Here is a 21,899-nt window from a genome sequence, read left to right on the forward strand (position 1 = left end):
TTTATCATTCTGTAGACTATGCGTAAAACTCCTGCTTTAATTTGCTTCTTGAATGTTTTTTACACATTTTTTTGTTCCTCAAACAAAAACTAAAATAAGAAAAACAGACGAAATGAAACTAACTGATCAAATGGAGGAATCTTTCTTTCAAAATGCTGCATTTATGATTCTGTGAGGACTGGTAAGACCAGTGATCTTCAGAACACATCACTGATTTGTTTGCTTAATGTAAAGCAGTCAGTACTTGTCTTTCAAATCCATTTGTGTTTAGTGTGTATATTTTACTGCTAATTTTTCTGCAATATGTTTTTCAGATGAAACCATTTCAGTACTTGACTGATCCTTTAGTGAATGTAGTTCAAAAAGTGTTCTCTTCAGTATTCACTAAGATTGAAATGGACAAATCTCTCTTTTGTTAAAAGAACCATGAACTTTTTACAAATTTAAATGTCATCATAAGGATTTGTAATAAGGAGCTGTTCAATTCTTTTAACATAAACATTTCTCTTCACCCTCTCCCCAGCCAAAGTCAAGTACTGTGCAAACCAATCCTGAGTGCTTGACTGCTTGAAATTATCTGGATAATCTTTTATTTCCTAACATTTTATTTTATTGCCTCTATACTTTTAAGTTCTAGTGGGGGGTCAAAGGAAATACCTTGAAGTTCTGAAAAAAAAAAAAAAAAAAAGGATAATTCATGCTACATCTAGCTTAATGTCGCACAGGAATAAATAGTGTCCCTGGAAATCCGTACTGGTCACTAGTACTAATTGGCCTCCTTGCTTGAGAGCTTCAGTAGAAAAACTGAGACAAACGGACTTGGAGACAAGCTACCTTCCTGTGAATGACGTGATTCTTCCAAGAAAGAGCTGAGGGGAAGGCCAAGACTCTAAGGAATCTTATGATGTGTATTGTATCTATTAAATCAAATTTATTTCTCACTACAACTATTAATCTGGTATATTTTATGAACTATCACATTATTGCTCTAATTGGTTGTAAATAGATTGATTCATATTTCCTAGACTGGATATTTCCTACTGAATCTGAAACTCATCCATTATAGAATTGATATGTTTTTATTTTTCTCCCTCAAGAAACACCATACAATTCCGTAGTATTGTAGTGTGATGAACATCGGCTTCATCTCTTCACACTGTTATAGGTTTCTAAGAACCCTCCCTCTATCCCACAAATGAGAAGCTTCAAAGGCACTGGTTGTCTCCTCAATTTTTTCCTGTTTTGTTTCACTACAGTAACTTTTTCCATAGTTACATATATTTAAGTAATTCTCCCTTACTAGAGCCAGCACCAATAAATGAATGCAAGTGAAGACTGACGTAATTAACCAGAGGAGAAGTTAACCGGGGGAGTTAAGAATTGGCAATGGGAATTTTTAGAAGAAAGGATGAAAACCTGAAATCCTACTCTTCCAGAAGTACAAACTTGTTGAGGTAGGGAAATGTGTTAAATGCAACACGGTAATGAAACCTGATCCAAAATGTTCTCCTCAGTTGCTAACATATAAAATCAGTGTGCTAAAGCTTCCCAGGAGAAAGTGTAAGAGGAAAGGGATGTTGAAGGATAATAACAATTTCCTAGCTTTTACTTCCTCTGGAGATTTTTTTTGGCATCAAATGAATGCTCATCTTATCCAGAAGCCCTTGTGGGGCCACTGCTGTCCCGAACATGGTGAGAAAGTGCCCTCACCTCGGCATTATCTTTGAAGACAATGTGTTCTCCTTTTCTCTATAAATCCACCTGTTTTTCAGTTTCCGGTGAACCTGCTCTGCAAAGTTGTATGCGACTGCACTAAGGCTCTGTACTAGTCAGAGCTGTGAAGTGAAAATGTTTCGATTTTCCTTCAAGTGAGCAGGCCAGAGCGCTTCTCAGTATTTTTTTTTTCCAATAAGTTTTAACAGATCACAAAAATAATTAGCAGGAGCGAGATGATTCTAGAGAAAAGCTAAATCTCTTCAGGGAAACAGGCAAAACGTACACTGGGGCCCTGCAGGTCCTCCCAGCCCCATCTCGGCCCAGCCGGGGGCCACCAGTCGCCGCCCCACCACGCCGCAGCGCTGCCGGCTCCAATCCCGTCAGGGCCTGGCCCCTGCCCGGACACGGAGCCCCCCGGGCCCCCAGGGCTGGGACTGCCCCCGCCACCCCCGGGCCCTGCACCCCCGGGGTACAGGGACAGATGGGTCCTGGCGGCAGCACCCGGCCCCATTGCGCCCTGACCACGAAACTGGTGAAAGATCTCCCTGCGGCTGTGTTTGCTTGCTTGTTTGTTTGTTTCCTTTGCTACAGCCTTGCTGTTCAGCTCAGAAGCTCCCACCAGCTTCCTGGGTTGCAGCTAACTCCCTGGTCCGTTCGGGATCCCGAAGGAAATCTTCTTTCCCTCATCTCTGGGGCTGGCACTGGCTCTGCTCGCTCAGGCATGGGTGAGGTTTCAGCCCTTTTCTCAGGCCCCTTCCTGATACCTCTGTGGCTGGTTGAGCCTTTCCAGCAGTGCGCGGCAGCCGCGGGTGGCCGCATCTCCTCCACAGCTCCCCTTTCCCCGCAGCGCTTGCAAGCCTGGCCCCCAGGGCAGCGGCCTGGACCGGGCGCACAGCTCGCCAGCCCCGGAGCTCAGCCGTACCCTTTAAAAAACCCCAACTGGCTATGCAGGATATCTGTACAGTTTTGCTATCCATCACACGGTGTTTGGCAAAAGAAACGTTACATGCCACTGGGTAAGATATTCCAGCCTGTCTACAAGTAGGCATTAGTTTTCTTTTTCTCATAAACTCCTTTCCTTCTGCCCCAAAATTACCAACCTACTTGTTCTGACCCAGCAGGTCTGAGCGGTGAGAGCCCCTGGAGCTCCTTCCATGAACGTGCAGCTTTCCATCCAAATAGCCTTGGGCTGACAGCCTCAGGTGGTCAAATAACCTGATAGAAGACCACAATAGATTCTCCTGTATAGTATTTACATTTTCTTCTCCAGGTTGTGCTCACATACATCGTTTTGTTGTTGTTGTTGCTGTTGTTGTTGTTGTTTTACTATGATGCGTGTTGAGTTATAAGAGTGTTCTGCACCTTCTTATGAAAATAATACTGATAATGGAGAAGGAAGCAACCTCTAGAAAGCTACAATATTTCAGAGTAAATGTGATTTTAATTAAAAAGTCATTAAAATTGCTGTCAGTACATTTTGTTCAGTAATGCCACAAGGGCAAATAATCCAGGCAATATGGCCAGATGAGACTTCGGCTATAGGTAAAATCCAGTGGAAGGAAATTCACATTGTTTTCTTGCACTTGTGTGTGTGTGTATAGTTGCTAGCACTGTGTCATCATTCTATGTATGTTCCTGTAAATCCCAAATCTTTCCTGACTGTGAGAGTGAAAAATAAAATAAAATAAAATAAAACAAAGTAATAAAATGGACACAGAACTTCCCTCTTTAACTTATTTTCTTTCTGGGCTTCTGAAGAAAGATTATGTGCCCCCCCTCCCCCCCCAATGTATTTATTTTTTTTAATATTTGGCCTGATCTCTCCTTGTCTTCACTTTCATTTTGTTTGTTTGTTTGTTTGTTTGCACAATCTAACACTTTATCCTTTAATCAAACATGTAAGTAGCATGTATGGTTCACGTGAGTAACCCATATTCCCCTCCCTGTAGACAGTAACAAAACCTGTTAATTAGGGTTGGCTCTGCTGTAGGCCCCCTTCTTCCATGATTCTGGGAGTAGTAAATGTGTCAGAGGCGGCGATGGTTTAGTCCCATGCTACTGCTCTGTCAGAGAGAAGGTCAGGTGCCACCTCGGGTCCACAGGCTTTGATTGCGGCAAGTAATTCTTTATGAGGAGTACTGGTTGCAAAACGTTGTTACAGACTTGTTCCCCAGCAGCCTGCACTCCATCTTTTTTAGACCATGTTTTCTCTGTTTGTGCCTGTGAAGTATCTACATTTGAGTAAAAGAAGAACCAGGAAAGTGATGCATATTAGGGAGAAACTGTGCTTCAGTAAGCCAAATCAGGAAAAAAATATGTTCACTTTTCCAATTGCAACTGCGATTTATTTCTCAGTTTTCTGTCACCTCCTACATCTGTAGTGCCAGCTTTCCTCAAAGGCAAAGGCTTAGACAGCCAAATCTTTTCAGATGGGCAGCTTCAGCAGTGATTCAGTCCCGTTTTCTGCATTTTCTCTGTTTTTCCTTCCTATTTTTGAAGGACTTCAAATAGTCTCATGCGGGCCTTGACTGAGCACGTACCTGAAAAATTGGTATTCCAGAATATATCCAATCTTGAAGTAAGCTATTGAACTTTGTACATGGTGACCCTAGCTCAAAAATTGTCTATGTAACAATAACACAATCAGGCCAGGCCAGTTCTAGGACTAGGTAAAATTCAGGTATCCTATCAGAAATAAAATCAAATTTTTATGAGTTAAATATTTATTAGTCACTGATAATAATGCTTTCCCTTTAAAGAGATGATTCTAACTATTTTAACATCCTACTCACCAAAGGGTAAATTAATGGTGATAAAGAAAAATAGTTTTTTCTAGGCAGGAGGAAGGTGGATATCGAAATCCCAAAGAGCAGACAAAATTGCTGTCCCAAGAGAATATGAGTCACTGCGCTCATAAGAGCTATACTGCGTGATATCTTTATGCATAAGATTATAGGCATCAAGAAAGCATCTATCCCAAAATTGAATTTTGTGAAATAGCCATTCTCCCACAGAGAAAAATCCCTCTTTAATGGTCCATAAAAAAAAAAAAAAAGATGAAATACTCAATAAAGGGATTAAATGCAGTTACATTAACAGTATGAACATGACAGGTGAAATCCATAGGGGAATTCTGTTATAATTGCCTCAGCATGCAGTGATGTGTGAGATGCTTGGCAGAATGCTGGTCAGAAGAGAGGACTGGCTGGAGACTCCTTGCTCTGAGCAGGAGAGGCTGAGGCAGGAGGAGGAGTAGGAGGTTCCCATTACCATGCTGAGTTCTTCAGGCAGTTCTTCCTATCATTATTCTCCCTATTCAAGTTTGAGCCCTTCCTTTCCCTGGCTGTGTTCACAGAGCAAAATATGCCTACATATTTTGGGGTAACTATTATGTTAGTCACATGTTTTTCAGAGCTTCATGTACATTTGTAAATATTGAAGAACTTTTTTATTCACTTGTCTAAGAAAGGGAGATGATGAAAATATATTTGAAGATGTTATCTGAACTGTTCTTAAATTACTATTACTTGATCAGATGTATCAGAAACTGAAAATTACAGTGACAAGATGAGCCTGCACTGATAATCTATAAGGCTGGGAGAAGGAAGGGAAGAGGGAATCAGAAAAAAAATAAGCACAAAATTGAAGTGACAGTCTGATACTGTCAAAAGATCATTATATTTCATATGGAACATTTGATGAGATAGAGGCCAAATTTAGCCCTGGGGTAAACAAAGAGAATGCCCAGAGACCAGGGATGTAACAACAGAATCTTGTATTTCCTTCTTATTTTATTTTGCAGCAAGAAATAGGATGTGCACTACAGCTGTGGCTATCTATAAAAGGCATGAAAAACATTAATGAAGCCTTTTTATTCTCTGATCAGGGTTCAAGAAAACATGCAGCTGGAAGAAACGTTTGGAGACCAGATGTTCCGACACTACTTAAACAATATTACTTTTTTTTTTTTTTTGAAGCCCACTGTTCACTTGATGTTAGTAATTCTGTATCACGGAAAACCCATGAGACCCAGAGAACTGGAGAGGTGTTCCCATCCGGCACAGAACTGCAGTGTTTTCTGAGCTAAGCACAGGGGAAGCTGGACTCCTGCACTTAGTAAGATTATAAATTGTACCACATCCATCCTGCTTCTGGGACATTTACAGACTCTCTTAAAGCACATAAAAGGACTTCTTTGCAAAAACAGGGAGTTCTTTCCAAAGTAAATAAAACTTTACCTTGTCTTCGGTGAGGCTCCTTACAGCAACCTGGCTGAAAAGAAAAAACAAATCCCACAGTTCCTAAATAAAACTTAGCTTAAATAATGAAGGAGTGGGTATTCAAGAAAACAGAGCAATACCCCTGACTCACAGGTAATTATGAGTGTTAAGTGCTACTACCGCAACAGTGCGACTACAGAATGTTCCACATCTCATCTGTATCGATGGAAAACTAAAAGAAGAAAATACCCAGTCAGAAATGACTTTCTGTGTGTAAAGTGTTACATATTCAACAGGAAGACTGTTTCGAGTTCTCTGATAATTCATTAAATTGCTACAGTTTTAGGTATATATTATATATATTCTTGAATATTGAAAGAGAAAATAGGGAAGACTTGTTTCAGTTTCTGAAGTGAAACATATTAATGAGCAGTACTTCCATGGCTACATTTGGCATTATTTACTTAACACTTAACGCTTAATGCTGTCACATAGTATCAATTTTCACTACTTCCGAGATCAAAGTTTTTAGACTACTGGTTTAACAACCCATCGGTATCAACATTACAGCTTGTGTTCTAGTCCTTGCTAAGATGCTGCTGCCATTACACTTAATGCTGCATTCCTTGAATTTATGCTGAAACTTGGACTGCTAAAATAGCAATTTTAAAGAAAACAGAAGCTCATGTTCTCAAGTACATTCCCGCTCCGGGGCAATGTCACGGTGAAGTAACGTTGCGGCAAAACCTAACCAGTTCTCTGAATAGGCGATCTTTTTTGAGAGACTCTTATGTCACAAAGCTGAATTAGATTATTTTAATAGATGTGGGGTAAAATCCTTGCTTTGTTAAAACCAGTGGAAGTTCCGTAATTGGTTGCAGTGCAGCCAGCGTTTAATAAAGGGTTTTCTTTGGGGAACTGGAAATAAAGTTTCCAGAAGTACTTGAATTACTCAGATTATTAACTCTAAGCTTCAAAAGTGATTTAAGCACTTAGTGGTGTAAGACTCACTGATGACAAGTGTAGTACAGGCTTCTTATTTATGTATTTTGGAAATAACTCCCTGGATTTGCTCTTTTTTATTTGAATAGGTACCTTAACTCCTTATGTTAATCTTTGTCCTCTTGTATAGATTTCAGCCTTTTTCAAAGTTTTCTGAATTTAAGCTTTTGTGTTGTGTATTTATAAGAAATCAAATTGATTTGTTTTAGCTTTCTGCCACTTTTTGATAAAAGAAAACTTTATTCATGCTATTTTTAATGTGTTCTGTTTAAACTGAAGATCTCACCTACAGTTAAGTTTGAAAGGAAAATAAAATGAAAACAAACAAACTTAATTTCATTTGTTACGTCCAGTCTACTGATTTTCCTCCCTGCTACCCCCAGATTCCTGTCTTTGGCTTGTTGCCTCTCTGCTTGTAGAGTCAGCTTTAAATTTCTGTGTCCAGAATCACACTAAAGGCACGATAACTCTCATTCCCACTTGTATTGTTCAAAGAAGTGTGAAATGGGATTTGAAATAGAAATGACCTGTGCAAAGGAAGCTGGTTTGAGGAAGAAAGATGAGAACTCCTGTCGTCACTGGAAGCAGAGACCGCTCCTGCACTCTGGTCATAGAATCAGAGAAATTAGAGAGCAAAAAGGCAAAATAGATTTCCCTTCTGGTAAGGATTGTTCCCTGTTGTCTATTTACTAGTGATTTGTCTGAACTAATGTTCAGTGCCCTGAAGTCTGTCTTTAATTTGTCCTGCAGGGAGCTTTGGTCTGTTCTGACGAACAGTAACATAGCTCTCCAGATATGAGTTTAAATCAGATCACTTCAGTTTTCAGTTTTGAGTCCCCATGGAACCATGGTTCATAGAGTTGTTCATACACATTGTTTTTGAACTAAAAAATTACAAAGGAATGTTTTAACTATCAGATTTTCCATCTATTGTAACAGGACCCATTTTAACAGAGTGCTATTTTGATTTAAGTGAATTTTAACTGTAAAACCCAGGAGACTGCTGTATTTGTTGGGATTCTTTTAGGATCAGTTTCAGAGAAGAAAAAGTAATCTCAAACCACACTTAATAAAATAATAGATAACATAACTATATATATATTTTTTTGTACCAGCAGAAACATGTTGAAAATATGGCAGAGCTTAGGGAATCTATTTGTTCCTTTTAACTACATAAGCATTCTCTACACATATACTTATTCTGTGCATAATGAGTGCAAGAATTGCTTTTTAAACACTCTTATCAATGAGAAAACTTGCTTCTCAGTTCTTGCAGGTTTATGCAGAAAATCAAACTTTGTTCTTTGAATTATTTGGGGATTACTTCCAGAAGCAAGTATCTGTTACATATGAAATTATGACAATTGCACACACCTTTCATATAGCCTTACCAGTTCTAATCTACAGGGTTCATATCCTATGTTCGATAGTATATGCTTATGACAGACGTGTCAGCATGGAAGGGGTTTTAGGCTGTCTAGCTGGAAAATGGATATTCATGCTGAGGTAACTTTTTTTAACTGTTCCTGGACTACCCTCCCTCCCCTCCCCTTAAATCCTTTAGGATTTTAACTTTAGCCATCTAAAACACAGGGATATAAATCCAAGAAAATAATTCACATTTCCACAATTATTGAGAAAGACAGAGAAAAGAGCCTCTATATGGCTACTCATCCTCACCAAGGTCTCTCTGCACTGAAGTTGGACAACTTAATTAGAAAATGTTAAATTTTTAAGTCATAGAGTAATTTAAAGGACTGGAGGTCTCAAATTTAATCCCCTGCTGAAAAATGACCAACTCTGAAGTTAGAACAGGTTGCCTTGTCCAGCTGATCTTTGAATATTCCCGAGATGGAGACTGCACACCCTCTCCGGGCAGCTCTTCCAGTGCTTAATCACTGTCCCTGGTATTTTCCTTCTATCTAGCTTGAATTTTTTTTGCTACAGCTGTTGTGACTGTGAATGTTGCCTCCTATTCTCTTGCCATGAATCTCTGAGAAGAGCTTTGCTCCATCTTTTGTTTAACGCCCTCTTTAGGTAGGTGAAGGCTGAAATTCACTAATAAACCCAGCTCTTCAGCCTCTTTAAATGTCATGTTCTTCATTTAGCCCTTTAGTTACTTCGTTGGGCTTCTGCTGGATACTGCAGTTTGTCAATATCCCTCCTGTGCTGAAGGGCCCAAATCTGGATGCAGTACTCCATCTACTTTATTGCTGAAAGGACAACCTGTTGTCTCATTTCAGGATACCCAATTCCTTTTCAGCAGGCTGCTACCCGGCCAGTCAGTCCTCAGCCTGTTCTGTTGCATGGGGTTATTCCATCCCACGTAGCAAACTTTGCAGTTGCCTTTGCTGAACTTCATGAGGTTCCTGTTGGTCTATTTCTCCAGATTTTTGAGGTCCCTCTGAAGAGCTCCCTACCTTGCCTTCTATCAAATGTCCTCCCAATTTGGTGTTGTCTGCAACATGCAAATGTAGATACTTCACAGGCACAAACAGAGAAAACATGGTCTAAAACAAGATGGAGTGCATTCCTTCTTATCATCCGGAGCATCAATGAAGACATTAAACAGTATCAGCCTCTGAAAAAAGTGACTCATAACTGGATACCAATTAGATTTCAAACTATTGACCACTGCCCTTTATGCCCCCCAGCCCAGACAGTTTTTCACTCACTGTGAAGTTCACTCATTCTGCCTATATCTCCCCAGTTTAGCTACAAAGATGCTAAGGAGACATGTTGAGAGCCTTGCTGAAGTCAAGGTAAGCAACATCCACTGCTGTCTCTTCATCTGCAGAGCTAGTCATCTTATCATGGTGGGTAGTCAGAGCGATCAGGTATTTACCTTTAGTAAATCCATGCTGGATGTGTTAAGTCCCTTCTTGTCCCTCCTGTGCCTGGAAATACCTTCCATAATTTTGAGGGCTGTGGTGAAACTGACTGGCCTGCAATTTACCAGATACTCCTCTTTGTCATGGTCAGATGTAAGAATAACATTTGCTTTTGTTTAGGCACTAGAGATGCCCTTACTCAGTCACCACAATATTTCAAAGATGATAGAGAGTGGCTTTGCAAAGACATCATCCAGCTCTTTGAGTACCCTTGGGTCCATCCCACATGCTCCCAATTGGCTTTAGTGCTCTCTAACTCAATCTTCCTCTACTCTGCTGCTAGACATAAAGACCTGGGAGACCAGGGAGCTGAGCTTGGCAGTGAAAAACGAGGCAAAAAAGGCACTGGGTATCTGGGTCTTTTCTATGTGCTTTTTCATGAGATCTGCTTGTGCCTTCAGCTGTGGGATAACACTTTCATAGGTCTTCTTCCTGTGTCTATTATATTCTTAGATGCCCTTCCTGTTCTAATTCCATTCCTGTGTACCTCGACAGTGCTTCTTTATTCCTCCTTAGAAGCTATTCCTTAATACCACCTACTGTACAGCTCTTTTTGGCATTTCATTTGATGTAGAGGAAACCAATGTTGTCACAGAGCCTACAGCCTGAATGAGTGGATGTTTCTTTTTCTGTTTTGTAGCAGTCATATCTTACATCACATATAGCAATTTTCTTCTGAAAGAATTCTATTAACTTGTTTTTGGGTATAGTGACCAATAAAGAGTGAGAGAATGTTGGCTATTTTAATGCTGATGTTATTAAGAAAAAAGTTAAAATTCTGTGAATTGCTAGATAATTTTATTTTTAATGTACTATGTTAGGCCTGACTTGCTATTATATCATACTTTGAATTTTTAGTCAGTGACAGAGGGAGTTATTTTTAAACAAGCAATCAATTAAAACCTCCTTGCTTTTTTAAGTTAGGTGAACAGGCAGCTCTGAATTTATATATCCACTAATCTAATAAATGTCCACAAAGTCAGCAGTATTTCCTATTTTTCTGCAGTTAAGTATTTGATGAAAGCAGCTTCTGAAACTTGGTCTTGATTTAAATGGCTTTTTCGGTGTAGGAAGGTGCTATCTACAATTTATTGTATGGTTCACCAACGAAGTGTAAAATCTTAGCAGGTTGCATGATAAGGTTGTTTTCCTTTTTGGAATTATCCTTAGGTCACACTTCATGGCACATCTACCCCATTCTGAATCTACCAGGATTCCTGTGTAGGAGGTGTTGGGAAGCTTGAAAATGTTTCCATAGATACAAAGCAGGGCCACAGCAGCAGCCTTCAGCTGTGCTATGCAAGAATTGAGAATTTTTCTTAATTAGAAATGAACTGTAGGATGCCACCAAAATGGCCTTTGTCCAGTCTTCTGATTCCAGAATATCTCTGTTAGCAGAAATTGGCACAGTTCCACTGGCACCAATGGAGTTACATAGGTCTATATATTTTAATGACGCTTCTGGATAATATTGTAAAATAAGAGAATGCATCTACACAGGTTGATGTCCAGCTACTCTTGTTAAGTTTTGTTCAGTTACCTGCAATGCATTTTCTGTATAAAGATTTTGGTATTATGAATGCCTTAGTTCAATACTGTTCATGTTAAGCATCAATTTACTTGCAGCAAAGAAAATGAGAATAAATGTGAACAGGATACTTGTTTTTTATGAAAGTGCACTTTCCCTTTATTTTCTGTGTTGGCTCTGTATTGGCTCTTACTGCCAACAGTTTCTCCAAGCTCCCTTTTTCCCTGTTTTCTTTTCATAGTTGTTCACTACTCTGCCGTCTGCGTGTTCAATTCACATACCCTTGCTTTCCTCTCCTTATCCAAACGTAATTTATAAAGAGACTGCAGACTATTCACTTTGCCTGTACTGTGTCCCAGTGAAGACCACAGGGACCTCCCTGAAATGAAACACTAAGGCTTGATATTAAAGTTCATAATTGTTATTGCTATTGAATAGCTCTGCACTTGAGAGAGAGCCAGAAAGCAACAGCTTATTTTTTGAGCCCTTGTCCCACAATGCACTGAACGCCTGATAAAATGGATGAATTATATGGGGAATATTTTCTTTTAAATCTTGGACCTGTATGTTTTATGTGACCTGCATTTGTCTGGTCCCCAAGGGCCCGCAAACCCTGCTGGTCCCTGACCCCCTCCTCCGGCCTTCCCCTCCAGCCCCAGCCCCATCTCATCCCAGCCCCATCTCAGCCCAGCCCTTGGGCCGTCAGTCGCTGCCCTGCGATGCTGTGGTGCCGGCTCCAGCCCTGCCACGGCCTGGCCCCTGGCCCCCCCTGACCAATGATCCAATGATCTCCAGTCTGAAGGGAAGAGCATTTGTAACACCCCTGAATCGAAGAGAGGCTTCTCATTCAGTCATTGGCACATGTTAATGTAAAGAAGTACCATTTTTGTCACTGTCTCTTGTGATGCGCTTTGCTCTTATGAGCAGCATGAGAACAAACTCTGTTCCTCTGACCACATGCACAGCCACTGTACTTACCTCCTCATGGTATCCAGAGACTAAAAAGATTCTTTGTATATTCCCTCTATAAGCAGAAAGGGAATATAATCAAGATTTTAGGTGCAATATTTTAAAAATATATTATATCTCTCATGGAAAAGGAGGGGACAGATTACTTCTCCCATAGAGACCTTGTGAAGGAAATATCAGAACATTATACCCAGATTTTCCTATATTATATTTCCATTAGTTTCCCACAGTTCGCTCAGAACCTATTCTAAAAGAAATGGGGAGAGGAGAATATGGAGGTTAATTTAAATACCATTCAGGCAGAAGATCTTCTATTGCTTCACTCTTAATAAGGGTGTGTGTATACACTATTTGTTATAGCTCTGGTTGTTCAGACCACATGCATGTTGACTGACTCCTTGGCTCCTTTCTGGAGTTCAGCAACCAGTTGCTGTAAGAGGAAACCTGGGAATCATTGATTGTATACAAATTGCATCAATTTTATCTCTCTCCACCTCTTCCAGCAGTTGCTCCCAACACCTGACACCTCAAACACTCGAAAATCTCCCATCCAGAGACTTAAAATGCATCTCTGATATGCTGTGAAAATCCAGCCTCGTGGTTTGTGCTGCACCCCTGTTGCCATTTCAAGTGATCTGAACAAAAGAAATATGCATGCAAAAAGGATGTCTCAGAGTCACCCAGTCTGCAAGTTAATGCCCAGCATGAACAGTCAATTTGCTCTGCAGAGTGAAAGGCATGGGTGAAAGGTAATCTGCAGCAACTGTCCACACAGAGATTAGATATATTTTAATGATGATGCCAGCATTTCTATATACTGTAGGCAATAAATATAATACTAGGAGAAACTGGCACAGAATGTTTCCTTTTTCATTTTTCATTTTTCCCCAGAAAGATCAGATTTTAAAGTATTGCAGCATTTCAGAAGCATTTTCATTTTTAGCAATATTTTATAATATTTAAAATTCTAGAGAATTTAAAAGCAGTCCTTTCAGTCAAGGGAGATGATTTGGAGCTTTTCTATTTGCATCAACTTTCTTGACAGATTTTCCTTAATATTATCAATCTAAAAAACCAGCATAACCCAGTTTGATTGTTTAAAACATCATTTTTATTTTTGAGATGATTACAAATCTAAAGATGTTACAAGCTAGAACATTTTTTTCTATAAAATTCTGAAATTATCAACAGACTAAAGTCATCTTTTTCTTCAGATTTGCCTCTAGTTTTTCTCAGTAGTAGTCATAACCTTACACCTTCTGCCTATCTAAATTTAAATAGCAATACAGCTAAAGGTTAAAAGTCCTGAAGGAAAGGAGGCTACAAAGCACTGATAGATATCTTTATTCTCTATAGAATTTCAGAAGACGATTGGAAATCACTACAGGCAGAAATCAGTAAATTAAAGAACTCATACTTTTGGGGGGAGTTTGGGACGGTGTGCTTTCTCTTGGTGGTTTCTTATGGTTCCTTGTGGATAGTTCTCATGATACAAATGCCATCAATTTTCCTGGTCAGTTGTTTCAGAGCTACATGTAGAGTTGTTTCAATCTTCTTTTTTTTTCTGTGTAGTTGTCTAAAGGATGGAACTGTATGTGCGGAACATCCCCTCAGTGGAATATCAGCATCTCATTTTTAGATAGAAGAGCAGTGACAAAAAGTACTTCTATTGCTTTTTTTAAACTATTTACTCTAACATCTGTTGTCACATAAATACTGATGGGTTGACTGGTGGGGTAAAAGGCTATCAGCTTGAAATTGAGATGGGTAGTTAGATACAGCCTGTTACTTCAGTTTATGCGGCCTGCAGTAGTCCTTTTCTTAGAAAAAAAAAACAAAAAAATATGAACATAAAAATGCACATTAACATGTGGCCTTAGTTGCTTAAAAACCCTATTCAGTCTTTACTAAGGAAAGGAGTTACCTAGCCCTATGTTAGCTTGACAACCTCCTGGGTTTAACCTACCTACTCAGCCTCGTAAGATGCAAGGGATGGCTAGAAAGAGAAAAAAAAAAGAATCTAATTAAAAGTGTAGTTTCCAGAAACAGGTGTGCTAATAACAATAATCTTTCCTGAGGGCTGGAAAATGACTTGTTAAGAGATCATACATAGAAGGAGGTCACTCTTGTGAAGTTTTTCATTCCAGAGTATGAAGCAAATGAAAAAGAGCAGCAGAGCACAGCAAGATAAAGACATGGACCAGTGATCAGAAAGTTAATTATAATGTCAATAATGGTGTATTGGGTAATTTTCGCTGCCAAATGTCTTCAGTGAATATTAAAAAAAAAAGATGAAGAGAAAAAATAAGCATGGAACAATGCACATTGTTTACCTTGCAAAGAGTACATAGTAATCAACATACTCTAAAGCGCATGTGCCAGTGAGTATTTGCTATATAGCTTTACCTCAGGACTCTCTGCCCTGGTTCTGTCACATCAGACAATACTGCCAATACACAAATTGTACAGAAACAAGAAAAACATGATTATATAGGAAAAACAGGCACAGTGATTTTTATATTGATTAAACTTTTAAAAGTTACTGGCTTCTAAATTCTAATCAGATCAGTAATTAGGAATTTTCACAGCAGGAAAAGGGTGTCTATTTAAATATTTTATATAGATTCGTAACTCTCTTGGCCAGAGCCGTTGGAATTTTATTTTACATACATTTGCAAAGACATGAACCATTTTTCTTCCTATTGTATTTTGTGCGGCTAATTATAAGTCTTTGTTCTTTGTGGCAGTTGCTTGGACCATTGCTCACACTATGCTTCTAACAGAGTACATGAAAGAATGTATACCATAAGCAATAGTGGACTGCCACCACTGAAGTAGTTGGGATGAGGACTACAGGCAAAAATAAAGCACAGACACAGTTTTTTGAAGATAGAGAATAGGTTTTAATGAGGACAAGGATGTCCTTGTCTGGGCAATCAGGCAAAATTCCTGCTGCCTAAAGTTTATTTGTTTCTAGTTATACTTTCCAAGGTATGAAAAACATTGCAAGCAACAACATTGTATATGGGATGGGGAGGGTACTTCTCAAACTGGGAAGGTGTTTCAAGGCTAAAACTTGGCTACGTTTACTCTAGAATTTTCCACTTGCCAGTATAGAAAGCTTGGCATGCCGTCCCCCAAACTAAAATTGGATAGATTGTTTAATAGCTGTTATCTTTCTACCTTCTTCAGGTGACCGTTCACAACTCCTGGACAGCAGCATGCAATGTGATTTCCTATGGAAAAACTGCAACTGAGCTTTGCTCATTGAATATGCGCAACAGAGACAGTTGGTGACCCAAAACTTTCAAGTCTTAGGCTTTTGTCCAATAGATGTTTAAGTCTGTATATAAAAGTAATTCTTTTACTTTGGATAAGTTCTACTTGTCACTAGGCATATGGGTAACATTATAGACTTCATTTCAAGAAGGGCCTGTTCCTTCCTCAGAATATACTCTATTCTTCATTTAGTAACAACATCGTTTGGCCATCAGTGTGACATAGGACATATTAGTGGGTGCCTGTTTAGCTTTGTGTAAAAGAGATCAATGCAGTGAATTTCTTTGTCACCAAGTGACAATAGTATCCCTAGGAGCACTTACTTCAGAAACCCTAATATATGCTATTTCTTTACTCCAAGTTAATTTGATTGTGTGTGCATACCTTAAGAAGTTGAATCATCAGTTGATGAAGAACAGCAGACAGTACAAGTTCATAAAAAAGAGATATCTTTCTTTTCTCTGCCTGGGAATCCTTACTCTTTTCTTCCTGCAAGAAGAAACAGGGAAACTAAGTGCAAAAATCAAAGGGGAATTGGGGACCTCACGTTGGCTGACTGGTAGACTGCATAGATTTTTTTTTAAAGAACTAAAATTCTTCTTCTGACTTAAGTTTCACCTTTCTTCACCCCCTAAAGCACAGGTGAAATTTACATGTGAAAGAAGCTAGCCCCCTGAGTCTGGATGGCTTGTTTTATGAAGACTGTGCACTTACCCTGCAGTTGTGATAACCTCACAAAAAGATAGGACTAATCTCAGTTTGGCAAAAGAAGGTTTAAAGATGTTTTGACAGCTCTAATTAGTATGTTTCTAGATAGGAAATTTAATTCTCTGTCACAATAACATTTATGAGACTCATTGGTTTCATTAACGTAAGTTCTTATGTTATGTTCTTATGTACAGTGGTATTAGCAAAGAATAGCATCCAGCTTCTGGCTGAAGATGTTTTATTAGATGCCTACAGGGCTTCTACTTTTCTGGGTTATACCTAAAAGCATTTCATGAAAAAGAAAAAGGAAATTTCTAAAGTAACAAAAACCATTGCATAGAAGTTTGCATTTTTCCTCGCTAAAAAGGTAGCATCACACATTTTCTCCTTTGGAGGTCAAAGCGTGAAACTTTGGTCAGATCAAAAGTACTTCTTGTTTAATTATATGTAACCAAGGCTAGTGAAGATCTATTTGTTCATGTTAACAGGGGCTGACGTTTTATAGACAAGTAAATTTTATGGAGGGTTGGATGTATTTTCAGACCGAAAATTCCAGTCATCCATGAAATTAAAGAGTGAAAGGGTCCCTTTAAAGGAAAGTTTTGCAATCACAAATCCGGTCCATATTTTCCAACATATTTTTCTACACAATTTTTTTATCATGTTAAATAAAGATTTTGATATTAAGATGTTGATATCACCAGTAGGTCGTAGGAAGCTTATTTAAACAATTCCACTAAATAAATTTTGCTCTGGAGCGAAATCTGCCATACCTTTCTGAGAGTCAACAATCATACAAGACTTTAATTGTGTAAAATTGGTCAAAAATACAGTAGGAGTTGTGTGGACAAAAAAAATCACATTCAATGAAAATGTTCTTTGCAAGGTCTCATGGCTAATGTCACACTGCTATTTTTGAACATCTTCAAATGTTTGAACAGCTTCTGAATGTTTTATTTAAAGAAATGAGACACTGATTCTGTGAAAATTTCCAAAAAGGGGTTTTTAAAGTTAGTCACAGAGGTCTATATTTAGACATCTGTAAAACTAGCCCTTTTATGGAGATGTTGAGCTCCTAGAATTTATGTTTATTTCAATAGGTACTGCAGCTGATCATCAGACCACTTTAATCTAGATATCACGAATCAAGCTGTTTTCTTCTAAACCAGTTTGTCACAGTCTAAATTACTGACCACATTTTCTACTACCTCAAAGCAAATGAGATAAAGGCACACTATTTAAATAGGTCCAGGTTGTCGTAGGAGCACAATCAGGGCAAGGGGATATATTTATGTGAAATTTGCTGTAAAGATCTTCTAAAGTTTTCCTCGCTTCCCTTACCTCAAAAGAGGGAAAAATTTGGCCCTCGGGGATTGAAGAGAAGTTATTCATGTAAGTCCTATAACTCATTGTATCTCTAGCTGCCAGCGGTTTATCTGTCTCCTTGCCAATATAGCTGCAGTAGGTCTACCAAAAACATAATGCAGTCTGGCTCTGTATACGATTTTCAGTGTTAGCTTCCTAATGCCAAAGCGTAATCAATAAACCTGGTCAAAAGTTGTTAGCAAAACCTCTTTCTGTCAGGAAAAAAGCCTCCTAGTTGAGTTTTAGCTATCTGGGGGAAAATTACTAAATTGCTAACTTATTTTGAAATTAAATTATAATTTTATTACTTAAGTTGAAACAGAAGATATTAGTTCATTATTCTTATTGCACTGTAACCTTTACATAAACCTATCTGCAAAGGTATGCATACATAATTGCATTCTCTAATCTTGTAGCGCCTTTATGTGTTTGTTTTAGTGTTTCTAAGTATTTTTCTTTTCCTTTTTTAGCTCTGGACGTGTCCCTGTCTCAGGTCAGGCTGAAAACAGATCTAAATGTGTACACATTTGTCACAGGATAGAAGTTAGATTCTTACCGGCCCTATTAAATAATACATGTTTTGCTTTCTTGCTTTAGCTCCTCATATTGTGCAATTTTGGCAGCCCTCAAAGCTTCTTTGTGTTTTCCTGCAACAGCCTTCTCGGAGTCCTTCCAACTGCAAAAAAGTGGAGTGACTGCAGTTATAAGACTACTCCACGCACCCCAGGAGATATGGTCTGAATTGCCTACTTCTTTCTTAGTCACATACAGAACTTCTCTGGGTGTCACAGAAAGCTCTGCACACAGCACGGGACAGCGCATATGAATCTATGTTTTGTGGCCCTTTGTGCTTGAATAAAGGAATTAACTCAAGTATTCAATGCAACATCTGGCATTGCTCCACTCTTGTCATTTTCTGTCATTATTGAAGAAGTGGAGGATGGGGGGGGAGGGTTGTAATTTTCTTATCTGAAGAGAGTCATATTAGCTAGGTTTTTTCTTTGCGTATGTGTGTTTCAGATCCATGTGGAAATCTTCCAATAGTGAGGGAGTCATTCTAGCACGTAGTTTGCTACTCAGGCTTGCCTATGATTACAGTTATGCAATAAAATCATACTGAAACTGCGGACACTAACAATTTCATATTTGTGAAATATTTGTCTAATATATTGCTAGTAATAAGCAAAAGTAATAAAATTTACAAGTGATTATTTTGAAACGTTGATACATTTGAGGATATGAAGAGTTCAGACAGCATCTTGAAAGTAAAATATTAGAAGTCATTGCAAAGGAATTGAACCTTTTCTACAAAATGGGATGGAACTGTAGCATATGAGAAAGACAATCATCATGTTAATAAAAGATAAAGATACTTCTAAAAAATCCATCTGAACATTTGTGATACGAAGTTGGGAATTTTTAAGTTGCTGGTAAGCCCCAAAATACACTGATGTGGCTCACTGATAATCACAGAAGATTGTCTTTCAACCTAGATTTTTGTGTTCTCAGGAAAGACTTTTCATGCTTTCATATCGAATTACTGGTCCCTTCAACTCTAAATTCAGATGGCTTCTGATTACCTTTCTTACAGAACTGAAACACTAGCAAGATGAATAACGCTGTGTGAAGGGTGACTGTCCATGGAAGGTAGTTTCATTATCAAAAATTAATGTTTGATATTTTCATGTGCCTTTTAGAAAGCATGACATATATTTGTAAGGAAAAAAGCCCTTCAGGATCAAAAAATTATCTACATGTGAAGCATGTGAAGCATGTGAAGCATGATCTGCAATTGTTAGCTATGTATGTGTGTTTAAGTAGTTTTATACACATAGACATTCATATAGGAAATAATAGAGTTTGGGAGCTTTAGAGAATTGCATGAATTAAATGCCTGAATTTTCAGGCATATAAATGCCTTTTAACACGTAGCCCTTAGTTCTTCATTCTTGGATGAAAAGGGAGAAATACTTTGCTATTTAGCAAGCTGGAAAATAGTATGAAATATTATGAGCTACTGTGATAGGAGAGAAAACACAGGTGCTTCAGACAGATCCTCACCTAATGCCAAAGCTTTAGTAAATTTGGCAATGCTCCACTGAAATAAGTTAAATTATGTTGATTTATGGTAATTGAGAAGCTGGCCACCAAATCAGTTGTATAAGTTTTCTATACAGTTTTATCTAGCTTAAGATCATGCCTTTTGAGTGCAATTTCTTTCGCTTCTGGACTTTCTTTATGTTCTAATCAGTTTTACCATAAATTTCAATGGTTTAATTGTAGATGGAGGGGTCAAAATATTTCAAATGTTAAAATTGGGACCGGAATCTGTTGTCTTGTACTAATATTATCATTATACTTCAATACTAAAAATATTTCAATTTTATTGCTTGAAAGAGGTCCTAAAGAGGTCCTAAATGTAAGCCAGAAGTAACGGAAGGGATAAGGTTCCATTTTTATTCAGAAGTTCTTTCAAGCAATTAGCAATTCTCAAAATAAAGTTAGTAGTTCTTAGCAGAGCTGATTTACCTTAGTACAAGATGGGATAGAAATTGTTTTTCTGAAAACCTATTAGCCAAAGGTGCAATCCCATGCCAGTACCTCCCTACCTTTTAAAATCACAGTAGCTCTTGATGGGTAAGCTCCAGGGTAACCCCACGACCATCACATATAAATCTCAGTGCTCCATATGCATACAGAAGCACTGACATTGGAGAGCAGCTTGTTGGGCAAAATACATTTGTGTCTGCTTATTTGAACTGCCGACACTGAAAACTGGAAGAAGAAAATAAAACAAAAAAACACCCATGGAGTTAGAACTTTAATTAGTTAAAATTGATAAATCAAGCTCAACGAGGTAGTGTACTCTGCTCGAAGATCTGTCCTCAAGTTTTTCAATTAACTTATGTCTGCTGGTCAGCCTATAACAAATCTCTTGTAAAAATACAGTAGCTGTGTTCATATAAAATCAATAATTCAGGCCAAAAATAGGAAACAAAAGTCCTAATTGTTTCCCAGAGGATGCCTTTTGCTTTTCTTTTTCAGTGTCTATATAATACTCCTACATCGACCACCCTTGAGAGAAGAGCAATGTCATCAGCTTCCTCTCTGATTGTTTTTCAGTATCCAAAAGCCAGGCAGGCCACTGTCTACTGGAAGGACGACAGAGGTTTGAGTTTAATTAAGCAATTAAACTCGATTTCTTTACAGTATTTGAAGCTATGAGTAGCTGCTGAAGCTGATTAAACACTGACGCAAAGCCTGAGGTGTTTGATCAGTTCAAAAAGTCATTTTATGCCAAGCAAGGAACAAAGTGATAAAGATTATTCTTGTCATTACATAACAAATCGTAATATAAAAATAACAGGAGTTACTTGCACTCTGATTTTGAAGTGTTGCTAAAATCTTTTTCCCGAATGTCTAGTGAGATGGCAGTACACAGACCTCTACATTTGCCAGCCTCACAAATTGAAAGGAATGTACTGACGTTTTCTTCTTCGTTAGGTTAAGTCTGAGGCCACTCTGAAATGAAAAATCCGGTACATGAAGAGTCATACATGTACTATTTTGTCCCAAATATAGAATAGACTATTCAAATGTCTTAGGTAGTATTAAAAATGAAAAACAGTGGTGGTTTTTTGAAGGCAATAATAGATTAAAGAACTATCTAAAGTAATACAAGGACTAGATTTCGGGGAGAAGCACTGAAATATGCACTCATGTAACTTATACCGTTCTAGCTCTCAACCGAGGTACCCTTTGCAGACATTAAAAAATCCAACCTCACAATATCCCTCTAAGATGTATATATGCTACTCCTCTATTATTAATTAATAGTTTATAAAAAGGAGATATACAAAGCACAAATGATTTGCCCAAGTTCATTCAAGTGTGCCGCATCTTGATGCTAGATCCATTCATACTTTCAGATGGAGTGCTGGGTTAAAAATATCGAACAATAATTCATTTCTGATTGAATCTGTGAAATATTACCTCTACGTGAAAAACACCAATTTGCATATGCAAATACATATTCTATACACGTATATTTTATGAAATTATTTGTGCATATGTTGAAATCACAACTTAGGTGTCTATTTCAGCTGACAAAGATGCTTTAATAGGCAGTTTCCACAAGCGGATGGAAGAAAGGGAAAATATAGTCAACACCTTCAGTCCATATTCATAATAGCAAGAAATACTTTATTTTCTTGGCTGTGA

At 38.2% G+C, this 21,899-nt stretch overlaps 1 long non-coding RNA gene across 1 annotated transcript in view; it reads left to right on the top strand.

The window, feature by feature from the left end:
- The window catches only part of LOC104148628 (uncharacterized), a 40,383-nt gene that overhangs the window by 16,777 nt on the left and 1,707 nt on the right, over window positions 1-21,899 (top strand). The window contains exons 2-3 of the long non-coding RNA XR_695168.2: window positions 19,270-19,325; window positions 20,724-20,847. This is a non-coding gene — a long non-coding RNA (uncharacterized lncRNA). The remainder of the gene's footprint in view (window positions 1-19,269; window positions 19,326-20,723; window positions 20,848-21,899) is intronic.

The sequence above is a fragment of the Struthio camelus genome, chromosome 2 (assembly GCF_040807025.1).
Source record: "Struthio camelus isolate bStrCam1 chromosome 2, bStrCam1.hap1, whole genome shotgun sequence".
In the NCBI taxonomy this organism is placed as follows: domain Eukaryota; kingdom Metazoa; phylum Chordata; class Aves; order Struthioniformes; family Struthionidae; genus Struthio; species Struthio camelus.